We start from the raw sequence: 22732 nt of genomic DNA, 5'->3' as shown, positions 1-22732 counted from the left end.
GTCTCTCGAGCCCTCCAGGGCTCCGCCTCTCGAGCCACCCAGGGCTCCGCCTCCTGAGCCTTCCAGGGCTCTGCCCCCCGAGCCTCCTACGGCTCCGCCTCAAGAGCCTCCCAAGCCTTCCACGGCTCCACCTCCCGAGCCTCCTACGGCTCTTCTCCGAGAGACTCCCGAGCCTCCTACGGCTCCGCCTCCCGAGCCTCCTACGGCTCTGCTCCCAGAGACTCCAGAGCCTTCTAGGGCTCCACTCTAGAGCATCCTACGGCGCCCCCTCCCTCGGCTCTGCCTTCAGAGCCTTCCAGGTCTCCGCCTCTGAAACCTCCTACGGCGCCCCCTCCCTCGGCTCTGCCTTCAGAGCCTTCCAGGTCTCCGCCTCTGAAACCTCCTACGGGGCCACCTCCCTTGGCTCCACCTCCAGAGCCTTCCAGGCCTCCACCTCTAGAGCCACCTACGGCGCCACCTCCCTCGGCTCCGCCTCCTGAGCCTTCCTCGGCCCAGCCTCCAGAGCCTCCCATGGCTCCGCCTCCTGAGCCCCCAGGGCTTTCCATGGTTCCGCCTCCCTTGGCTCCGCCTCCTGATTCTCCCTCGGCTCCGCCTCCTGGGCCTCCCGAGCCATCCTCGGCTCCGCCTTCCTCAACACCGTCTCCTAGGCCTTCCCTCGGCTGAGCCTCCTGAACCCACCTCGGCTCCGCCTCCTGAGCCTCCCTCGGCTCCGCTTCCTGAGCCTCCCTCGGCTCCGCCACCTGAACCCCCCACGGCTCCGCCTCCTGAGGCCCTCTTGGATGTGCCTCCTGAGCCTCCCTCGGCTCTGCCTTCAGAGCCTTCTACGCCATCGCCTCCTCGGCTCCGCCTCCTGAGGCCCTCTCGGCTGTGCCTCCTGATCCACCCTCGGCTCCGCCTCCTGAGCCTCCCACGGCCCTGCCTACGCCGCCTCCCAAGTCTTCTACGACTCCGCCTCCAAAGTCCTCCTTGGCTCCGCCTCCCACGGCTCTGCCAGCCTCTGTCCTGCGGCCGCCTCCCAGGTCTCCTGTACCGGTCCCTGTCCCATAGCCAACTCCCAGACCTCCTGACCCGGTGCTTGCCTTGTGGCCAGCTCCCATCCACCCAGACCTGTCTCCACACTGTGGCCGCCTCCCGGGCCTCCTGAACCTGTCCCTGCCCGGTTGACGCCCCCCCAGGCCACCTGACCCGGTTCCCTTCACACACCCCCAGAGACTGCTTGCCTGCCCTCTCGGCCTCCCCGGTCTGCCAGTCTGCCGTCTTGGCCTTCCCGGTCTGCCAGTCTGCCCTCTCGGCATCCCCGGTTTTCTTTGTTCCAGAGTCTGTTTATTTTTGTGCTTATCAATAAAACCGCGTTTGGATCCGCACATCTCGTCTGTCTTGTCCTGCTTCCACACCAGTCGTAACACATGGTATGCACGGTCAAAAAACTGTGTTGCTTCCAACATCTCTAACTTCAAACTAAAAACGACATCCCCTAATACGCTATGGCGTAATACTATCTGATTGGAAGCTCAAACACTGAAATGTTATCATACCTAAACATTACTAAATTATGCATTTTAAACCAATACAATTCGAATGAATTTTCTACAAATAGTTTCCCTTTTTTACCACTTAACTGTTTTTAAATTAAACCATTACTTCAGATGAATTAATTCCTATTTGGCTCTTACATTTATATTGATTTTTGTTTATTTTTATAAGTAGTATTATAGAAATATTAAGAGTGGAGATAGGAAACAGAATGGGAAAAAAAGTGTGACAAAGGCAGATTCAAACCCATGTCAACTGCACATTCGCACCAGCATTACACCCAATGCAGTTTGTTGTAAATGTCTATGTTTCCAAAAGACTATTGGGATGCAAATAGCCACGCTGTATGGCAGGTGCTATTTACACCTTGGTGCAAGTCTTTCTGAAAAAAATAACAGCATATGGGGGTCAGCAAATAATGACAGAATGTCTGTGTGAGCTATTTCTTTAAGAACATTCCTAAGCTGTGGCAAAACAAAAATAATTTATCCATATGGGAACCTTTCACATATCCTAGAGGCATAGCTAAACCTTCAAAATGTTCCAAAGTAAACAGCCAATTCTCAATAGGTTCAATGAAAGATCTTGACATCAGTGGAAAACAAAGCTTACAGAAACAGTGTTCCACTAGAGGAATTTTAGGCTTTCTTTTTGTATAAGGTTCAGATTGATGAATCTGAATTTCAGAGATAAGCTATAATGCTGAATCTGCTCGGGGGAAAGAGTGACAGAATGAGGAAAGTGACAGGTCGTGTGAGAGCATCATGTTGTGCTTTTCACTGTCTCGTTCTCTTTTCCCTGTCTCTCAAGCAAGCCCTAGTCTTGTTACAGGGACTGTTCCTGTTCAGATCCCAATCTTTATCTCTCTCCCATCCCAAAAATCCAATTCCCTGCCATTTTGACCTCCCTTCCTCTAAACTTCCACCTTCAACATTTGCAACAAAACTTTTAAAAAGTTTTGTTGCACCTGTTAGGACCCAATCTTCATTCCATCTCCACTCTCTGGTAAATATGCACATAAATTAGAATGCATTACCACCATGTGCTCTAGTCTTCCAGAGTTTATATTTATAGAATGCACAGTAAGCTGTCATCAGGCAGGACCCATATCGTTTATTGAAGGGTGCTGACATTCATTGGGTTATGTTCAGCTTGTTGAGGGCTGACGTATTATCTGATGGGCATGACTCTTTTAGTTGCACTGGTTACATAACTGCTAGATTGCAGTAGGTTTACATGCTGAAATTAATTACAATAACAACCTGGAAGGACCTTGGATAGCATCCCCCAAAGGAGACCACTGGGGTGTAAATATTCAACATAAAATAGATATTTCCACACAGCATGTCCAAACACATGGATGTTGAATGACTAGCAGGGGAGACATTTTTCTCTAGCTAGTTGACAGAGCTTTTGTGAACAAGCAAAAAAGTGAAGGTTTATCTATTAGGCTACTCGATGTAATTGCTGAGTAATTCTTAACTCGACCACCCTCTCATTAGTGCCTGCCAGGCGCTCCACAGCACGCGGCTCCCACGCGCTAGATGAATCGCTCACGCTCTCATCTGAAGAACTACAGCAGTCTCGCGCAGCTCTGAACACCATCAGTCACGCTGACAGTCAGTCCCATCAACTGTGGGGAATTCTTTTTTCCAGGGAAAACGCTCTGAAAAGGTTTCTTCATATTTACCACTTTAAACCTGCTCTCCCGAATCACCAAACGTAAGTCAATTTTGACTACCTCTTTGTTGATGAGGAAAATACTTTTTGTAGCTTATTTTCACTCGGTGTCATGCTCTCAAAATCTGTAACAATATGTATTTACATTGAGTGTGTGTGTATATATATATATATATATATATATATATATATATATATATATATATATATATATATATATATATTGGCTATAGTATTTGTATATTTTATATATTGATAAAATATAGCCTATACGTGTTAATCTCATAGCAAATACAACGATTTTCAGGGTTTAGACTGAGACACGACCGCAGGTTTCCTAGACAAATAAATAAATAAATAATCTGGATTTGCATACAGATTGACTATTCAATTAACCACATTTAAATGTGCTTAACCTTCCAGAACATCTCATGAATTATAAATCCACCTGGAATTTTTCACTCTAACCAGAGAAGAGAATGAAAACAGAGAACATAGATCCATATTATCCAAAGGGTTTTGGTCCAAAATATTTTATTATTAAAAGGAATTATTTACAGTAGCTTCCTTCTCCTTACACATATTCAGTTAAATTCTCATTAGCTAGTAAGCCTTAAACTCTTGTCCCTATGGTCACAAAGATCATCCTTTCTCTCATTGACTCCCATTTGTATCTTTTAAGATATTTCTTCAATCATTTTGACTGTCAGGACATGTCTGGTCATAGGTCTTTTGATGTTAGTTAGACCTGTTATTATTTAGGTTGTTAAGTATCTTGATTATAATCATATAGTGCAGACCAAAGTCGCCCTCTTCAGACTATGCTAAACAACCTGGAGCAACATTTACTTGGAAGAATAGGCTAAAAGTCACATGCACATGTCACATGAACAGTGTAACAGTGTAAGGGGATGCATAGACCCAAAAAGACATTCATTTTCTGTAAATCTGTCATTTCTGCTGTGGGAGTTTATGCAGAATATTAAATTGGTTAAATAATTTTGTTGATTAAATTCTGAACCATTTTCCTCTTTCGTTATTGCTAACATTAAACATGCAGACATTTAAACAATTAAGTTTCAATGTAAAACATATAATTGTTTATTATAAAATTATAAATAAATGTTTAATTCCATAAAATGAGAAAATTGGTTAAGGTTCTTAATGTTTTGCAATGTTATGTTTTACTATTAAATATGTACATATTTTGGGAAATCTCAAATATCTGTAAAGCAGGAAAGGGATATATCAAAAAATATTAACTGGTAATGTTCGAAACATTACAGTTTTCAGGGATCAGCTAAAATATTCCACAAGAAATAAAAAAGATAGTATAGAGATCATCAACATTTGTTAGAGAATATGTTAGCTGGTCCACTAAAAAAAATAAAAAAATGTGGGATAGAATAGGCGATAAATATTATTTCAGAGCCATGTTAAAATGAAAAATAACTTGTTTCTGCAGTATAGATGAAAATAAATAATTACTAATTCAATCTAATTCAGTCTAATTCAAATAATATTACTAATCGATCTCAGATGTCTGTTTTCAGGTTTTGAGTTAATGTGGTGAAAACACTATTTATTGACTGAGTGACATCCTTATGTTTTATGTGCATATCTTGCACATTTGGCCCACAGACATATCTAGTTGCCATATGTTGTAACATCATTTTGTTCTGGGCCAGTCAAGTGCCTTAGACTGAACAAAAAAAAAATGCCTTTTTGAATTTCCTTTTTTTAAATAGCCTAAGTGGATACAAATAAATGTATTTAGCTGCATTACCATTGTTCATCAACATGAATGAATTAATGAATGTGTCATTTATATAGCACTTTTTCTGACACTACATTCAAAGGGCTTTATTTAGTGAACAGGGGACTCTCCTCAACCACCACCAGTGTGCAGCATCCACCTGGATGATACATCAGCAGCCATAGTGTGAGATTATGCTCACCACACACCAGCTATTGGTGGAGAGGATAGGATAGGGTGATAGAGCCAATTCGTGTTTGGGGATTATTAGGAGGACATGGTTGATTAGGACCTTTAGGGGGAATTTGGGCAGGACACCAGGTTTACACCACTACACTTTTTCGAGAAGTGTCCTGGGATTTTTAATGACCACAGAGAGTCAGGACCTTGGACAGTGTCTTTTTACAGTACAATATCTCTGTCACAATACTGGGGCATTAGGACCCACACAGACTGCAGGGTGAGAATACCTCTTCTAGCAGCAAACAACCAGCAGGTCTCCCATCTAGGTACTGCAGGCTCAGCCCTACTTAGCTTCAGTGGGTAACCAGTCTTGAGTTACAGGGTGATATAGCTGCTGAGAACTTATTTATTAACACAGTATACCATAATCAGTGGTAGATAGATTACTTCTGAATTGTAATTTGGTACTGATTACGAATGACGTCTAAAATTGTAGTCAGTAGCGTAATCTCTTGGATTAAATTTTTTGGTAGTCTAATTTTATTGCTTTTGGAGAACTTTTTGATAACTTCTGACTAAATTCCTGTTTTTTTTATGTCGCACATAATTTATTTGATTGATTGGTTTTAATCGCTATTTGAGTAATTGAGTAAAATAAGAAAGGCATTTACAGTTCTTACAATGTCCATTTTGGCATTACAAACACCGTCCATCAGTGGTAAAGCTGGGAATCTAAGTACAAAAACAATTTGCAAAACTAAAACGAACTTTACCACGCTAATGCAATCGGTTCTGCAGTTCCACCAATCCGCTCCCCCTCCATTCTGAAACACTCAAAGATTTGTTGAACATTCAATATGTAATCATGCAATTCATAAAAAGTAACTGTAATCTGATTATAAGTATGTTAAAATGTAATTGTATTTAATTATAAGTACTTTACTTTTATAATCTGATTATGTAATCTATATTACATGTAATTACTACAAAGAACTTACTGTAATACATAATACATAATTAAAACCCTATTCGGACGGAACTAATTTTCACTGAGGAGGTTAGGGAAATTCAAGTTTCATAGACCTACTTTGTGATTTGAATCCCATCCAAATCTGACAAATCTGTGTTTTTCTCACACAACCTCTGTAAAAATTTCAGATCAAATTACCTACTGTTTTTTTTGTACTAACTCAAGGGTCCTCTTAGAAAATCAATGTGAATGTCTGTGATTGCTTAAATTGAATTTTCACAATGCTTCTCCTCATATATTATGACCTACATAAACTATAGTTAAGATCGTACTTATGCATGCCAATTTTCTACCTGCTGTGCACCTTTCAATATGGATGTAGAATATTTGCCATTCGAAAATAAAATAAACAAGGAGAGCCAAATCATTGAAACTGCTCTGTAATATCAGCGTCAGGTAATATACTAAGCTTAATTTCTCCGTTCATTTATGTAATGTTATAATTATATAGTTCACAGAAAAGTCTTGTTTTTTGCAGTGGGTTTATTATAAGCAGTTAATTAAATAATACCATTCAAAGTTTATTTTAATAAGGCTTTTATAAGAACTTATTTATAATATATAATTAATAAATTACATCACAAATTAAATAAATCAATTATAAGTTATTTTACATTTAAACAAAGTTTAAAAGATAAGTTAATTTAATTACCTCAATTAATTAACAACGTTCAACATTCTGTAATACATCTAGAAAACAGACATTCCTACTTATGTAATAAACACGAATACACGATACATGAAATCACAGACGTCGGGTGATAATAATTGTAACTCAAATGTTGTTTAGAAAACTAATTTGTCTGAATGAAGCTTAAAAATACATATAATGTGAACAAGACTTTAACCCCTATTACTGTAATTACAAATAATTATTTACATTCCCCATTATTAAAATATTCAGGTGATAAAGTGAATGGCCAGCACATTTGTACAGACAGGACATCAACAAAACTAAATTGTTTTCTGATTGGCTTTATGAATGTATTAATTGACATAAATAAAAAGGGGAAATCACAACTACTAATTTATAAGTCAAATTCATTGTTAAAATGAATCAAAAGAGTTACATTTAATCATGCTGAATTTATTTCTGCCAAATTAATTAATAATAAAAAAGTATTATTTTCAATGTTCCCTTTACATCATTAAGTGCACAGGGCCTGTTGTAAAATATACTTTGATTTGTTTTCCCTATTTAAAATAAATAATTTTAATAATAATAATAATAATAATAACAATGATAAGGGAAATGCAGTTCAAGAAAAGCTCACTTTAAAAAGACGTTAATATAGTTTGCTTTTGGCCAAGCATGTGAAATCTTTGTAATGTCATGCAAAAATTCACAGGGCAGATAAAATGGCATTAAGGTAGGATTCATTTTGATCAAGTATCATTGTTTTTAATCAATGAACAACAACTCTTTTGCTTTTGTGAAGATATCCATCTCCAAAATGGTTGCAGACCACATATTAAATGACATGATTTACAATTAGTTCTATATAATTAGTATTTCAACTATAAAACACCCTATAGAGACAATTTCTGGATGGGAAATAAGGTTTTGAAGTGTGTGTGTGTGTGTGTGTGTGTGTGTGGTTGGCATGAAATATCTCATGAGCCAAATAAACTGTCACATTAAAACAAAATGATAATTCAAAATAATTACAGAAATCTCCTGTGGAGATGATAATGAGGATTTTTTTATTGAATATTTTGAGACAATTGACATTGTATATTTGCTTTGTTGCATCCATTTTTGTTTTTACTGTTATATTAATGCAACGTAATGAAATTAAGCATTGGTAATGAAAAGTTCACTCAATAAGCACTTCATTTGGAAGACCTGTACAGCTACTTATTCATGTGATTATCTTATCAGCCAATCGTGTGGCAGCATTGCAGTTCATAAAATCATGCAGATATGGGTCAGGAGCTTCAGTTAATGTTCACATCAACCATCAGAATGGGGAATAAAAACAATCTCAGTGATTTTGTCCTGGCATGATTGTTGGTGCCAGACGGGCTGGTTTGAGTATTTTTGTGACTGCTGATCTCCTGGGTTTTTCCCAGTTCTTCAGACGGAAATGCCTTGTTGATGAGAGAGGTCAACAGAGAATGTCCAGACTGGTTCAAGCCAGAGGGGTTACCAGGATATCATGTTTGGGGGGGCATTTGGCTTGTTTGGGGGGGCAACATAAACAATTGAAAAAATCGGCGCAAAATTAAGCTATAATACACACAATCTGTTTTAGTGCATATCTTTTTCTAAGCCAGGAACCCAGAGATAGGCACAGGGCCCCTATTAGACTATAGGGCTTAAACTGGATTTTTGTCAGACCTCACTCATCTGCTAGCGATGGAAAAATATGCACAAAACAATCCACTTTTAAATTGTAATTTATCATCAGATGCAGAGGCGTTTCCAGCATTGAAGGACATCCAGGGCTTATCCCAGACAATTTTATTTTCACACTAGCAACCACTTCCCTGTAGTCCAAAGCTGGTGAGAGGGTATTCTTTGAGTTTTGCTCTGGCTGGGCCTGTTTCTACAGTTCCTAAATCTTCCACTCTAGTACTATCCTCAGCATCCTCTCTCCTCCCTGAATCATCTGTGATGCAAAAGAACAGATACAGCACATAACTTATTGCAAATCAGCTTCAAACAACTAATTCATCAAGTGCTACATATGTCAAATTGTAGACCAATACCATTGAAGAAAATGTATTGGGAAGAGCAGATCAGTGGGATTGCCCTTAGATCTATCTGATTCTGAATTTTCATGTACATTAACAAAGTCATCACAAAAGAGTTATATTATAGTGAGTAAAGTGAGGTAAAAAAATATTGAATATAAATAATTTATATTTTTTGACATAAATAGTCAAAATGATGTATAAGATCCTAAGTTAAAGCAATACATGAATGACTTTAGTCTAAGTTCATTGACACACTATGGCATCGAACTGTATATAATTCTCATCATCTCTATGAGAATAATTCATCTGTCAAAATCCTTTCATTAGGATCATTGAGATAAACAATGTTTCACTTTTAACTTTGTCTAAAGTAAAGTGACTTATTAATTGTTACCAGTTTCCATGCCTGATTCTGGCACAGCTGCTGCTGCTCCTCAGTCTGTTGCTCATCTTTGCTACACTCTACAAAACCATTTAATCAAATCAAAGTGTATATTTCCTACAAACTAATATCACAAAACAAGTCACAAATACATTTTATGTTAATGCTTATTGGTTATCCTTAGCAAAAACAACACCTGATAAACAAGAAAAGCACACTCTGAATGGGGCTTGAACCGCAGTCTCCGCTGTGAAAGGCAACTGTGTTAACTCAGAGCTACCAAGCTGTATCAATCTAAACTAGGAGGTTAGAGGCTACAACTCTTGAGGTTTAGCCTACTGTGGGTGAAAGCCAGCTAGATGATGATCTTAAGACTTTAAGGACAAAAACAAATGTGAATTCTTACCCACTGACTTCTTTCGGAAAAATCCCCAAAGCCTCATTTGCTTAATTTTTGCTGTCTTTCCTGCTAATTGCCTTTAACTCGCCACTAAGTAACATTAGTTGATGTCAATGACTGTGCAAGCTCCTCCTCTACCTGCTGCATATTCAACAGAGAGGAAGAAACGGAGTCGCCCATAGGCTACCGACAGCAAAGGAACTTATTCTATAGGCTAGATTATGCCTATGTCTATTTTTACAGGCTGTATGCAGTATGTGCAAAGCCAAAGCTCAATGAAATAAGGCAACTTATGATTTCGGGGGTTTACATAGGCTTTTGTCCGGTTTCATATTTGTCAGTCAACTTTTCAAAATACATTCGGGGCTACACTGAAAACATTCGGGGCTGAAGCCCCGGCAAAATCGGTTGCCGCCGCCTCTGATCAGATGGACAGATTATTTCTCAAATTCTCAGGGGAGGCAGAGCTTATCCTAGGGGAGGCACTGCCTCCCCCAGCCTCCCCCTAGACATGCCCCTGGTTCAACTGGCTGAAAGGCAGATAACCCCTCTGTACAATAGTGAGCAGAATAGCATCTCAGAATGAATGATACGTCGAACCTTGAGGCAGATGTGCTACAACAGCTGAAGACCACATCGGGCACTTTATTAGGACCATGGTTTTCCTAATAAAGTGCTCAGTGAGTGTTTTCAGCCCATTCATTTCAACTGAAGTTTGATTTGGAACCTTGTGATTGTGCTTTGAACCCCAGGTATGCACATTTGCAAGGACATTGAAGCTAGAAAATCCTATATATGTATTATACGCATCAGAATACCTATGAATTGTTAGTTCTAAGATATTTTCCTTTGGCTTTTGAAAGTGCACCACAAAAACCACTGAGCATGAGCAGATATAATCAAAACTTTAAAAACAAATCTTATTTGGCACCTTACACACTCCAACTAATTACACATGATTGAGAAATGTCAGCTATGCAAATTGAGACATAGATTTCAAAATTGTCAGCTATGCAAATTGATTTCCTTCGATTGTGAAGGTCGAGAGTCTGTTTGATGTTGTTCCAGCTCATTTCAGAGGTGTGTGCCTTTATTGATTGAGGCTGTTTGGTCAGACAGTCTGTAGTGATCTTGTGATAAGGCCCATAAAGATTTTGGTGCCTGGAAGCATTCCATATGTTGACTTCCATCAGAAACAAGATCATACAAGACCTGTAGGCACCCCAGGAAGCCCTTTGTGTACAAATATTCATTCTGCTGTTTCATTTTAGAATTTTAGCTCACTGCGCTAGCTTGGTCTGGTTTTGTGCTCTTTGTTTTTATGACCAAGACATTAATTTTTATAGTATAACAGAGACTTAAACAGTATTAAAGGGAATGTCATTGCTACCAGGCTGCCTACAACCTGAACTGCCATCACCATTATAAAACCCACAAGGATCTTTGGTGCTGAACAGATTTTCAGTCATTCTGCAGCTGGCATTGTATTCTAATATCTCTCCCTCACAGTCTGTTGTTGTTTACTTTCCACGGCAAAGATGGATAAAAATCGAATAACCTCTTGAGACATGGTTACATAAAATATATTTACTGTTAGGCAAATTTGTTTATTGTGGTTAAAAACTCATCAAAGTCCTGAGAAATATGCCAACATCCAGAGAGTTTGCATCAGCATTTGAGATGAATGGAACTTAATGAGTGGATAAATTCTCCGCTGAAGTGATGTCCAGTAAATGGATACTTTAAAAACCTTTAGTACATCAGCCTTTGAAGTAGATTGAATCAAATAAACCATCTTTCATATATCCTCCTCAAATATCTCCTCCATGCAACCATCACTAATTCAAAAATAATTAATTTCTCAAAACGAATTTGCTTTACAAATTTGACCCATTACTTCTGATATCTGTGTGGCCATACTGTATTTGTTTTCTGTTTCTGATTTGTAATTGAAGATATTTCACATGAACATATGTGAAGACTGATGTGAAACCAGCAATATAAATGGTGATGAATCTACCACAGCATATTAGTGCTCCGTGATTAAACAAAGTCCCACATGGGAAGGAACTGTGAGACTTTCAAATGCATCAGGTATATGTATTCACTGAATTCATCGTAAATACCTTCAGTCCTACGAGACTCTCCGAGGAGGGGAATTGTCAGGGCAGGGATTTAAATGTATGTGAGGCACACCCAGTATGCAAATACCTTTTAAATAAAGTACAAAACAAGAAAAAATTGGTGTGACATATAAGGTCCCTGCTTTTTGCACACCTAGAATGGATCATCTGGGGGTTATATGCTTCTTTATGGCTTTTATCTTATTCATCAGCCTCTTCAACTCTGAGGCATTTTTGAGCTGCGCCTGCAATTTTTCACACTCCATTTTAAAAGCTCACAATTTACAAATGACTCCCAATTATTCATAAATAATATTGTATATGTTTACATTTTTATGGTGAATAGAATTATTTATTTATAATATATATATATATATATATATATATATATATATATATATATATATATATATATATATATATATATATATATATTATTATTTTATTTTTATAAAAAATACTTTTTCTGTTTACATCATATTCTACTAGATAGCAGCAAGTACTAGGAAATATAATTTTTCCTCTTAACCGTCCATCACAAAATGCCGATATGAAATGCACATGATGCATTTTAGCCCTCACAGATGTGCACATCGCTTTGCCCATGGACATAGTCTAATTTTCAGTTCTCTATCGATTCAGTTCACTCGACATTGCCGTAAGCACTATGGGGAAGTCCTTCTGGATGACCTTGTTGAAACCTTTATAAAATCACGGCAATCCTCTGATTGGCAATGGTGTCTGAGCCCTGCCCCTTTAGGCATGCAGTTGGCCTATATAAATGGCCACTCTGTAACCATTTCTTCTGAATTTTCTTCCTTCAAGACTGCGAACTTCGTCTTTGTCTTGGAACCCTTTCTGCTTCGCCGTCGATATACACTTACAGCAGATGGAACTTCTCAGCGAGACAAGGACAGGACGACTTGTCGCCTGTGCTTAGCACATGCACAGAGAGGCTTTCCACTCCACTGTGTGTTCCGGTGAAGAGTTCTCCACATCACCGTAGAAGACACTCTCGTTAAACAAGTCCTTTGCTTCAGATTTTCTTTGTTGATCAATGCAATGCTTCAGCGAAGAATTTACGTGCTTCCCATAGCACTCGGGCTGGAGTTACTCTATCATTTTATGTAGATATATATATATATATATATATCAGTGGCGGCTGCTGGTCTTTCAAAGAGGGGAAGCTCATTTTCGGCCTACATTATAAACTTATTTACCCTATTTTTTGCACTAAATCAATCTTAGGTGTTGATCTGCCCTGCTGTTTAATTCAAATTTTTTCCTCGTAAGGAAGACTTTCAAATGGCTTCGCCAAAATCAGGTCGACAATATTAGCACCGTCTGCCATCGTGCGCAGTTTCACCCGTACGACGCTAGCCTAGCCTACTGTATGAATGAATGAACGAACGAACGAACGAACGAACGCTCTAAAACAAAATATATTAAACTTGGTAAAACTGAAACAAGGAATGTGGTGTATAATTGTGTGAAATGTATTATGCAAATTGACTAGCAATTTCGCCAAACAAATATAAAGAAATAGGTTGCAGCAGTTTGTCTTTCGACTACACTTGAGAAATCCACGATGGGACTGAGCGCGAAATAGCTTCAGTGACTTCTTATAGTACAGATTCGCTGTCAATCAAAAGGAGATGCAGTCTTTCGACAGATCCTCCAGTCATCACGCGGAAGCCCGGAGTCCGGGCCAGCCCACTCCTCATTCACCCCCAGAGACGCTGAGCGTCCGTGGGTGGGACATAATCGCAGCATTTATCCAATGACCGTCTATTTTCGGAGCACTGAAAAAAACTGTTCAGAGCAGCCACATTGAAGTCAATGGACGCTCGGCTTCAACAGGGAAATGCACTGACGCTATGGGAATGTATGAGAAGTAAATCGAGTCAGCCAACCTGCTATATGTAATGTAGCTGATTCTGAATGAACTCGTCTTCAAGATGAACGTGTTCTAACGCATTTTTAGTCAATAAATTGTTTACACAATAGTACATATTTGACCATTATTTTTTTGACATTATAGGGGAAGCTGAGCTTCCCTTGCAGTCTTAAAGAAATTCCCACTGATATATATATATATTGACTAAAAGAGCCGCTTGTGTGATACGCGTCTTTTTAAAGCTGTCATTCCGCAAGTGTTTCCTATATGAATGGAACATCCTGCCACCTGATGAGCGTGAGAGCTGTGTTCACTGCCTCGGCTGTGTCTAAGCATAAGTAGCTCTCATGGAGACAGAATGAATCTCTGGACGTAGCACTCTAGGATTGACCTCGTTCTGAGGGATGATCCAGCCTCTCGTGCCCTCCCACCCGCCTCTTCTATGTTAAGCCCCGAGAGACCACATGAGGAGGCATGGCGGTGAAGTGAGTTGGAGCTATACTTCGAGGAGGATCTTGTGCTTGCGCAAGCCTTGCGAGCCTCCTGAACTTCCAATCTAACGTTCTCTCTGTGCAGTATTTGTGTGATGAGCTATGGCCCTCTATTGGAGTGCACAGCCTCATTATGTTTAGTGGCTCTGGTGATGTTGCAGTGTCAACCGCAGCTTCGGGCAAGTGGTTCACGGAGGATGTTGCTGCCTCTTTCCCCAACGAGGGTTAAGAACGTGCACATGCCAAGGACAAGAAGCTTCTTCCCATCCTCACAAGGGCAGTTGAAAAGCTCAGTCTTGAGTGGTCCCCTCAAAAAGAGCCAGAAAAATCTCATCTGGATGAATGGTTTTTGTAAACCAACTGTCATCAACAGACAATGGTCCGGAGGAGCATACCATTCTTCCCTGAGGTTGATGCAGAGCTCACAGAGACCTGGTGTGCACCTTACTCTTCGCTCATTCAGGTCATAGGTCATTGGTGCTGCCGTCCTCTGTACCAATTTAATCAAGCCAATTAAAAAGGCTATTCAAAGCTTCCCCTGGTGGAACAGGCAGTCGCAGCTCACCTCTGCCATAATACTGCCATGGAATATCCACACTGGCTGGAAGGGCTTATACAGCAGCGGGCCAAGCTGGTTCAGCACTCCACAGCATGTCAGGGCTCCAGGTTTTTCAAGTTAAGCTCCATAAACAAATGAATGAAACACTTTCTGCCAAAGAGAAGTAGCACGTCCCCTTTCCCGGCATGCTCCCGATATAATTCCGGTCAGCGTCTGACAAAGAATACATCTCTTGCTGCCCCAGCGCAGCTGAAAGCTACTACTGAGCCATCAGTGGAGCCACACAATCCGTGGCACAAGAGTAAGCACCCACTGTCTCAGCATGAAAAACGTGCCAATAGAAAAACTCCGGCTGGGAAACAGAAAGGTTCCTGACTTGCCCAGCCCTGTGAAGAGGAGCCCAAAGCTCACCAATATTCACAGCTCAGAGCCGAAGAAGGCTCAATTCGAGGCACACTGTGTTTCTTCCCTCTTCCTCATTACTCTTCATCGGGAACAGGTCATTGTTTAAAATGTTACTCCTGTGTGTATGACTCAAACTGTGCTTGTTCTCACAAAAGAGAAAAAATTCTCAGAAAAAGGGCCATTCCTTCTTCATGTATCATGCACCCCACACATTATGCTTAACCACTTCCCTATGGGGAGCGGTGCTCTATTACCTATAGCGAGCGAATCAATAAGCCAGTTGTCCTGCTGTACGAACATGTGATGAGCCCTCGTGGGTGTGTCATACTGGGTGTTAAAAATGATCAAGCACAGTTATACGATTCAGTTTGAATGCCGGCTACCTTGCTTCAAAATGCTGTTGCACACAGAGATTCAAAGTCTCCTCGCAAAACATGGGATAGAGACTGTCTCAGAATGCGACACACACAGTGGCATTTACAGCCGTTATTTTCTTGTTCCGAAGAAAGACGGCAGGCTTCGGTCCATTCTAGATCGGAGACGCTTGAATCGCATGCTGGCCAAATGTTAACTCAGAAACGGGTCTTATCGCACATCCTTCCACAGTACTGGTTTGCATCAATAGATCTGAAGGGTGCGTACTCTCATGTACCAATTGCACTATGCCACAGGTGTTGAGATCACGTTCGAAGGATCTGCGTATCAATTCAGAGTCCTTACTTTCGGTCTGCCTCTACAGTACTGGCTCAAGCAGCCAGTATAGCGTACAAATATATATTGCAATAGTGGAGGGGAGTTTACAGGACTATCCAATAAGAACAAACATTACCTCATACAGATAACACTTTGATAATGACAGTTATACTATAACATAATTATCGCATTACATTATTCTCAGCATGTCCATTATTACAGAATAATACATGAAACATATTTCAATCAAACATTTCTTTCAAAGTTCTTGTTCCTTTTGCAGATGGAACATACCTATTACAATTTTTTTACCGGTGTATAATCCACAGTACTCATCACATAACTCTCGAAGCTCTGGTTTTGCTTTGGCATAGGAGCTCATAGCTGTGATCGGAAGAGGAGATCCTTTTAAACATGCTTCTACGTCAAAGTTTCCTTCCCCAATCAAACAACTAACACAACAGGCAGTATTTCGTACTTCACAACGGCGATATATTTGATTACATTTACTATCAGTAATGGAACCCAATGTTGAGGCTCCTACTCTTCTTTCTATATATAGCAATGAGTCAGGAATGGGACCTACAGTTGCCACTTTAGCATGCGCTTGTACTGCAACTGTCAGTGCCCTGTTATCAGGACAAGTCCAATTCCCTGTTGAATTTTGAGGTGCAATGAATCCCACAGTACTAAGAAGTAAAGGACAGAACAGATCTTCATCTGTCTCTGGTGATTTAACACTTACGCGAGGTCCTGAAGCACTTTGTGGCATTTTCGTACAAACATAACAGTCACTCTTTTGCATTAGTAATTGTAGCACACATGAGCCAAATAATAATATAAGTAGAATGCATACAGCAATCGATATAATGGAAGACATCCAGGGTGCGAACCACCCACACACATTGAAAAATGTCCCCATATTCCCTGATGTTATCAGCTAATTCCTTATTCAACTTATCCATTTCCTTTCATACCTTCAATTCACCATCATCATCAATGTGACCCAGGATGTATGTATAGCATTTGTCACCAAATATTTTACATATTCCTCCTCCATCTTTAGCCAAGAATTAATCCAAACATTTAATACCTCTTGGCTATCCAACACTGTCTAGATATACTTCAGGGTCATTTGAGGCATCACATTCTATGTACCTTCGTTTCTGGGTGTTTACCCGTACCTTCATAACAAAAACATCTTCCTTTAACATTACCATAAAACATAAACCATCATACATTATTTCTAGGAATTAGAATTACACTTGTGACTCCTTGCTGTTGTTTTGATGCTGAACGGGCATAGGCAAGCACGAACACCTGCCATATGCAGAATGTCAGTAGGAATGTTTTCATGTTGACTGTTCCAGGTCCCTCCTCAGGTCCTCCTAATTCAAAGATTCCAGTTGGGCTCTGGCGCTGCGTGTTCAGCTCCTCCAGTGCTTTTACCGTTCACCTTGAATTAGTAAGGCCTTCCTCTCGAGCAAGCTTCAAGCGGCTTGCGTGGATCCACTGTGGTTCACCTAACTTCATTGGTTTCAGATACTTCAACAGAACCTGCTGATTTGGAACAAATGGATAGAGCTTTCTGCAGGCAGAGGGAAAGAGATATCATCATTTATGTCATTTAACGTTCTAACTAGGGAATCCACGTAATCCGCGATGATCACCTCCGTGTCACCTGTGGAGAGATTGCCAGCGTGACCTCTGACCCAAGGGGTCGGGAAAGGTCTACCCATGAGAATTTCAAAGGGAGACATTTTTGTAGTGGCTGATGGAGACATTCTCATTTCAGTCGGTACGGCAGGCAATAAATCAACCCAATTTCTGCCCGTATCTAGACACGCTTTATTAAGACGTTCTTTTATCGTTTTGTTCAAACGTTCCACGTTTGATGAAGACTGAGGATGATACGGGATATGAAAATGCCAATTAATACTAAGTTCTTTAGCTAATAATTGTGTTACTTTAGAAGCAAATGGAGTTCCATTGTCGCTTGCTATAACAGTTGGAATACCAAAACGCGGTATAATTTCTTTGGCAAGAACCTTCACTACCGTCTTTGCGTCTTCTTTTCCACACGGAAAAGCCTCAGGCCACTTAGTAAATCGGTCAATAATCACAAGCAAATACTTGTGATTTCCACATGGAGGCATGTGTGTAAAATCGATCTGTAAATATTGGAAAGGAAGTTCAGGATGCGGTAAAGCATCATGGCTGATTGCCTTGTGCCTGTTTGTTTGCGCACACACCAGACAAGCATCCAATATCAACAAAGTATTTCTTCGAACGTTTGCAATGCAGTATGATTGATTCAAATTCTGTATCACTTTCTCTTTTGACACATGTGATACACCATGATAATGCCTACACAACATTACAACAGTAGATGCTGGTAGCGTGATTCTACCTTGTTTATCTCTTAAAATACCAACTTGATCTGGTTTTACTTCATTGGCTGCCCAATGAGTCAAATCATGTTGAGTAGGATTCGCTTGTAAGATTTTAACATCCAAATCATTAATCAACGATGAATTCATCATCGGCACTTCATTGCTTTGTTCATTTACATGCGGACTACGTATTGCTTCTTTTGCTGCCCATTTCGCTACTTCGTCCGCAAATCTGTTTCCTTTGGCCTCGTCAGATTCACCTGTTTTATGACCAGCTACTTTAATTACAGCAAGTTTCAATGGTTGCTGTGCTGCACTAATCAGCTCGGCCACAATGTTATGATGCGAAATTGGTTTTCCTTCGGAGGTTTTGAAATTTCTTTCCTCCCACAATTTAGCAAAATCATGTACTACGCCATACGCATATTTGGAATCAGTATATATGTTGATACACTGACCTTTTTCCAATTGACAAGCTCTTGTTAAAGCAATCAGTTCTGCGACTTGTGCTGATTTATGTGGCAGTGAATACGCTTCAATTACTTTATTAGGCAATTCAACAATAGCATAACCACACAAATATGTACTATCGTTTGGCTTAAAGCAGGATCCATCAATATACCAATGTATTCCCTCCTCCAGGACAGACGTGGAAACGTCTGGCCTGCAAGCAGTCGAAATTTGGATCCTGTTCAGGCAGTCGTGGTCGTCGCTCTCAAATTCACCTTGTGTCAGCAACCTATGCAAATGTACAGTAGGGCCATGAATAACAGAAGTTACTTTCAACGTTACATTAGCAGTAGCTAACAATATAGCCTCATAGCCGGAACGGAGTTGGGCAGTCATGTGTTGAGTCGAAATATTATGCATAATGGCTCCTACCTGATGAGAAACATGTACAATGAGAGGATGTGACAAAACAACCTTTTCAGCATCCTGTATCATGATTGCTGTGGCAGCCACTGCACGCAAACAAGCCGGAAGTCCCTTAGCCACCGAATCAAGGGTCTTAGATAAATAAGCTATTGGACGGAAAGTGCCCCCATGCTCTTGGGCCAGGATTGCTGCGGCTGTGCCACCACTTTCGTACACGTATAGATGAAAGTATTGTGTTTAACAGGGTAGGCCAAGGGCAGGCAGCCTTAAGAGTGATGATTGCAAATGTTTGAATGCTTGATTCATCTCACTTGTCCATGTAATATCGTCTTTGTCACCCAGCGTAGCTTCTCGCTGGATTTTGTCATACATGGAGCAATTAGGCACCCACAGGCGGCAGTAATTGACCAGTCCCAGGAAGCTTTGCATTTGCTTCTGTGTGGATGGATGCTAAAATGTAGCGATGGCTTTGATCCTGTCCGCAGACAGACGAACTTGGCCTTGTGACAGTTCATGTCCAAGGTAATTGACTTTTCTCTGCACCCATTGAAGTTTGTCTTTAGATGCCTTGAAACCAGCCTCAGCAATAACATTGCAAACAATCTTTGAGGCAGCAGCACACATGTCCTCAGAGGCACCAGTGACAAGAATGTCGTCAGCATATTGGAGCAGACAGGTGTCTGGAGGAAGTTTGACATCTTTCAGTGTATCGTGCACTACAGCGGAGAAAACAGCCGGAGAATCTCTGAACCCTTGAGGGAGACGTGTCCAACTGTATTGACAATTCTGAAAATAAAATGCAAACAATGGCTGAGTCTCATAATCAACAGGAATACTGAAAAATGCAGAGCTTAAATCAATAGCAGAATAAAATTTATGTTCTGAAGGAATAAAATTAATTATAGCCTGAACTTCTGGTACAATAGGAGCAAGTGGTTTGATCAAATCATTAATTTTTTCAGGTCTTGCATTAAACGCCAAGTACCATTAGCTTTCTTAATTGGATTGATTGGTGTATTATAAGGTGAATGAGTTCGAATCAGAATGCCTTTTTCCAAAAATCGAGCAATGAGAGGTTTAAGCCCCTCCTCTTTTTCCTTTGAAAGCGGGTATTGTTTCTGAAACACAGGCTTAGTATTTATCAAATTCGCCCTGTAGGGCTGGATATCTATTAACCCTACGTCATCCTTGTGTTCTGCCCACAATTGAGGGTTGACTCCCGAACTTTCTGGTAACAGCACAGTTGCAGACGAATCTTCAACAAGAGCACTTCCTGTGTCGGTTGTAATGGAAAAAACTGAAGGAAACAGAAGTGTCAAAGAGTTAGAATCAAAATTCAATTTCATACCAAGTTTATGCATCAAGTCTCTACCTAACAGGCAGAATGGTGAATTCGGTATGATTGCAAATGAATGCATTTTAAACAATGTCGGTACATCCTTAGAAGTAATTGGTAAGGTGGGCATCAATTCGCATTTCACAGGAACATTATTAATCCCTACAGAATTAATTTGCTTTTCCGTGATGAGCCTGAGTACACATCGGAAGATAACGAGGACACCGAAGCGCCGCTATCAATTAAAAACATGTATGGTTTATGGTCCACATTTAATTCAAGGAATGGCAAAACATTTGATTTATTTGGATATTGCATCGAAAGTTGTGACAATTCAGACTCTTTGCTCTCGCACCGTCAGGCGCGGTTCCATTCAGTTGGATATCTCCCTGAATCTGTTCCACTCTGTCTCTGATTAGGAGAAAACGAAGGAGGGGGTCTTGTCTCATAGCCACCAAGCGCTTACGCATCTGGTTTCTATTAGGCTGCTGGTCAGTTCTTTGTCTGCAAAACTTTGCAACATGTCCAGAGCGACCGCAGCAGTAGCATTTAACAGGCTTTTTTTGTGTGAAAGAACGGACGTTTCTGAGCCGCATCAACCTGTAACATAATTAGAGTATTTCCTTTGGAGGAAGCAAAGGCTCCAGCAGAGGAAAGCTCACGTAAACGCTTGTCAAGGTCATCAATTGATATCGTTAAAAAATTATTCGTGGTGATAGCTATAACATCAGCAAGAGGCAACGGGTGAACCTTAAATTCTACTGCAGTTTCCACGAACGGAAATGCAGTCACAGCCTTCAAATCAGGATACAGTGTATTTTTCATGGGCTCACACGCTAAAGGAGCCTGAAGATATTCATAACTCAAAAAAGTTTTGTCTTTCTCCTCAGGCTGTGAGACTGACTGAGTAACACTCACCACTCTGTCAGACTGTGCTCTGAGATCAGCCCGCGGGGTAGAAAATTTACGATCTTTTTTATTTTTTCCAGCAGCTTTATCTATGTCAGGTCCGCGATCCCAGTACTTTTTCATCATTTCCCAAGTTTTATAGGAATGTTTCATATAATCAAAGTCCCATTCTGGATCACCCCAATTTCCGAAAACCATGTCTTTCGCTGCAGTCATGTCTGTATCTTTAAACGATCCTTGACGGGGAAATGCATCTAATTGTATTTTGTCCTCTGACCAGCCAGCTAAATTTGATAGATAAGTTTCCATAAAAAAGGCTTGATTATTTCTGTCCATAAAATCTTTCGGAGATTCATTAAATAAAGGTGGATTTATTTTATTTCCCATTTTTGAAACCACACAAAAATATTGTTCTCCAATTCAGAATAAACAAAATTCAAATAGAAAACAAAGAAGAAAAATGCTGCAGTGTCAATTGTTAGTAAAGCATTTTAGTCAAGGAAGCAAAGAAAGAAGTAGAATAGAGAAAGAGGGAAAAAAAAAATAAAAAATAAAAATAAACTGTGCATTGATTCACTCACAAACCCCCAAAAAAACGACGGAGGTTTTTTATGAAATATCTCGCAACAATCCTTCTTACAAAAGTAAGGAATCACACAACGAAGAAAATTGATCACGCTTTTCTTTACGTTCGTCCCATAGTTTATCAAAAACTTACGGTGTTATTCACATAACAAAAAAGAGGGGATCCATTTCTCTTTCTTTGTTCTTCCCGCATTTCATTAGAAACACGTTTATCAAGAATACGAGGAGACCGTACACCCCACAACGATAAATAAACTTGATCATGTCCTTTATCGCCCTTCCCGCATTAATTAAAACACGAGGAGTCACCAGTCTCTGATGACCTATACGGTCTTTCAATAACGCAATACGGCACTATCATAACATTCTAATCATATACTTTAAAATTATTTCTCAGCAAACAGTAAGAATCAACCCCTCATTAAAAAGGAACAATTAGATTCTTACCGTTTGGAGAGTCCCGATGACGAGCCCCCAATTGTTAGAAATAAAAGTCTTCTAAACGATAGCAGTGCCTTTTCTCTCCATCTTTTATTGAGTCATGAATGAATCAGTACAAAGCCTCCAATGTTGGGGAGCGAAAGTAGCTCAACTCAGCTCATATAGCGTACAAATATATATTGCAATAGTGGAGGGGAGTTTACAGGACTATCCAATAAGAACAAACATTACCTCATACAGATAACAATTCCATATGGCAAAGGCTCCTTCGAATCCTAGGGATCCTTCGGACCTCTGTCTTACACATTCATACAATATACACAAACATATAGTATAGACAGAGAAAGAAAAGGAGGGGGC

General features: G+C 40.1%; 1 protein-coding gene across 1 annotated transcript in view; it reads left to right on the top strand.

The window, feature by feature from the left end:
* Positions 1 to 3122: 3122 nt before the first annotated feature.
* The window catches only part of htr1fb (5-hydroxytryptamine (serotonin) receptor 1Fb), a 65413-nt gene continuing 45803 nt past the window's right edge, over positions 3123 to 22732 (top strand). Inside the window, exon 1 of the mRNA XM_052127363.1 lies at positions 3123 to 3255. The gene's annotated coding sequence lies outside the window, so the exon portion shown is untranslated. The remainder of the gene's footprint in view (positions 3256 to 22732) is intronic.

Source organism: Xyrauchen texanus, chromosome 5 (assembly GCF_025860055.1).
Source record: "Xyrauchen texanus isolate HMW12.3.18 chromosome 5, RBS_HiC_50CHRs, whole genome shotgun sequence".
Classification (NCBI taxonomy): Eukaryota; Metazoa; Chordata; class Actinopteri; order Cypriniformes; family Catostomidae; genus Xyrauchen; species Xyrauchen texanus.
Note: the sequence above shows the minus strand (reverse complement) of the source record. Positions and strands in the feature narration are given on the sequence as shown.